We start from the raw sequence: 3477 nt of genomic DNA, 5'->3' as shown, positions 1-3477 counted from the left end.
TAATACACAATTGATTAGTCTTCACTTACAAAACCTCTTGTACTTTTATCCTTGTAGACAATAACATGTTAGTTCATCTTAATGCATCCGTACGAACATGTACGAAAATAATATCATTGTATCCCCGGCTAACTCTGCTTTTCGTCACTATATCTGCAAAGGAAAACTCAACCACCACGAAACGGTTACCATTGCCATCGCAACCACTGCGAGAATCCAAAAGACGAAAAATCAGAAACCCAAAACGCAAGGTCGGAATAATCCCCAAATTGTAAGATCAGAATGCAAGAATCGTATATCAAGAACCAAAAATCCTAATTTACAAGAACAGATTGCAAATTTCCCAATTTCAGTAATAAGATAAATCAACCCCAGAAACTCCCAATTCAATTTCAGAAAACACAATTTCGACAAAAACCCCAAGGTTGACATTTTGAAGGCAATATTGCTTCCACTACAACGAAACCTCAGAACCAGAAGAAATTCTTGGGAAAGAAGAAGAGTTCTTGCAAAACCCCAAATCGAAACCTTCAATCACAAACCCAGTTGTCGCGAAACCACCTGAGGACATAGGCCACCACACCGCAAACGCACTCCCGCTCTTCTCCTCCACGACGTCGCCATCAAACAGGGCTTCTCACATCGCGAAAACGTCAAATATGGAACCCTCACAGAACACTAACACTACAGGATGCCCTCACTGCGCCTCGCATAGCGCCACCCTTCTCGCCGCCGTGAGGTTATACCTCTGCTCGAGACGCAGGGCCCTAAGATATGGTTGTTCGCGAAAGAGAGGAAGAAGAAAGAATCTTGAAACTTCTGATGAAATGAGCAAGTGAGATTAAGTTAAAAGGAGAGGAGAGATGGAAAAGTACTTTCCACACTAAAGAGGGTCTTCTGACTCAAAAGAAAGGCTGAATCCCCAAATTAAAATAAAAATTAAAATAAGGTTTAATTGCTTCTTTTGTCCCAATTTGGTTGAAGTGTGTCAAATTCGTCCTCTTTTTAGAAAAATGTCAATTTCGTCCCCAAATAGAAAAAATCTGTGTCAATCAAGTCATCTCCGTTAAAACCCAATAAATGATATTAACATACTAATACGCAATAAATGATGCAATATATTCATGATTAAAATATCAATAAAAAAATTCAAACATCATTCACCACATAAAAAAAAAATTCAATCATGATATTATGATATTAAGCATTCAATTTAATTAACCACCATTTAAATGCAAGGATAGTTTTTATAAAAGATACTCAAGAAATTTTTCATATTTATCATACAATAAAGAAAAAGTAAGCTTCTCATACCTTAGCCAATTATAGAGCATCAATCAATAATAGGTCTTCACATTTCTACTATATCTTTTAAAAGAAAACATTTCTCTTCAAAGAAAGTTTCTAACTTACTATGCTCTCTGTTTTCTTTCTCCCCCGTAATCTCCTTTTCCTTTCTTTTATAAACCTCTTTTTTATTTTTATTTTAAATAAATCATATTATAATTAAAAGAAACCACCTAGGCAGTGCTCCCTATAATATATGTGGTTTTAAAAAATAACCTCCTATCCCTTCTTTTTTTTTCTAATTTTCAACTTATATTATTTAAAGTATTTTTCTTTATTTGCCACACCCTTACTTATAACTTTCGCACACCTTAATTACAAAATGGAAAGGACATTCTTACCCTTAAGAAAATATAAATAAAATCAAACAAATGTTTCATATGAACCTCTCTCTAAGATCCGAGCTTTCTTACATTCAATCCTAAATAAATATTTTTTGCAACAAGCCAATACATCACAATAGAATATAACACATCACAAATTTAACCATCAATAACAAGTGTTACACTTATATCAACAAAATAATATAGAACTTTATGTTCTTCTCAAGACTTGCACACCAACTGAACTACACAACACCTTGTAAACTCACGTAGATTTTAATAAAACATATTTAAGACTTATTTATAAACTCTACATTTTCTCGGGTCTTACAAAATCACTAACTTTATACATAGACGAATGATTATCCATTGAAATAGAAATTCAAGACAAATACCAACATGTCCAACACAAACCATGCAAATACATTTATGTTATCTTTAATGAGTTGTACAAGTTTCCTTTTCAGTTAGTCTTCTAGCTTTGTTCTCACCTTAATTATTTTTGTTAAAGAAAAGATAAAAAAATTCCATTTATTTTAATTAATTGCTTCCAACAAAATATATAAACATGAATATCATTATATCAAATATTAAGAGAAGCAATTGTTTTGTCTAATGTCAATAACTGAATAACACTTGTTGGCATATCTTCATTTAATAAGAGTCACTCTTAAGTCAAACAATAAAATATTATTGTTGGTGTTAGATATATTATATGATTAGATATATTAGATAGATATCTTATCTTTATCTTTTATCCTTAGTTAGTTTATTATACTTTATTTGTATATTTAACACAAAGGAGATTTATCTCATACATGTTTTTAATATATTCAACATGGTATCAAAGTCATGGGTTAAAACCTATCCTAGCGAGATTTGTTGTTAGTTTAGCATATTATTCCACCCACTATGATCACCTAAAATGTCTAGTCTGACACTTGAGATGTATATACCTCAGTGTGAGGGACGTGTGGTGGAATTTCAATATCAACTAAGGATAAAGGCAATTTATAGTATATAAATGGTACAAACTTCACTTTACATGCCAATTTTGTGGGGTTGAGTTAGACTTAAAATCATATTTTATGATTTTATAATTTTAAATTTTTAAATTTTTATAGTTTTACAGTGTTTGAATTTTATAATTGTTATAAATTTAATATTTTATGGTTTTTTTAGTTATATATTTTTATAATTGTATATTTTATTAAATTATAATATTAGAAAATTACACAATGACAAAGTTATAATTATATAATTATATTTTATTAATATATTAAATTTTAATATTAGAAATTCGTAAGTTTTAAAATATAACATTTTAAGATATTAAAATAATATCAACACAGCAAGATGACATAAAAAAAGTGACTACAGATAAGTGTCATCAATTAGTTAACTAAAAAATTTGAATAAAAAACTTAATTGAACAATATAAATTTTAATTTAAGTACTCAACTCAATACACCACAAAATTTATTAAAGATTCAATGAAAAATTCTTAAATTTATTTATGAAAGACTTAAAACATAATTGAGTTAAAATTATAATGATGAATTAAGTTTTTTGAATTAATTTATAATTATGTAATAATATAAACATATTTATATCAACCGTAAATCTGTATTATACATAAATAATAATTAAAAATATGTTTTTATCTAATTAATGATTATAAAATGATATAAAAATTAGATTAAATTTAAATTAGAAATATGTTAGTTTAGGGTTTTTGTTAAGCATTCTTCGCTTCTCTCTACGCTTTCTCTCTCTCTCTACGCTTTCTCTCTCTCTCTCTCTCTCT

The sequence above is a fragment of the Vigna radiata genome, unplaced genomic scaffold (assembly GCF_000741045.1).
Source record: "Vigna radiata var. radiata cultivar VC1973A unplaced genomic scaffold, Vradiata_ver6 scaffold_913, whole genome shotgun sequence".
Taxonomy (NCBI): domain Eukaryota; kingdom Viridiplantae; phylum Streptophyta; class Magnoliopsida; order Fabales; family Fabaceae; genus Vigna; species Vigna radiata.
This window is presented reverse-complemented; position numbering follows the sequence as displayed.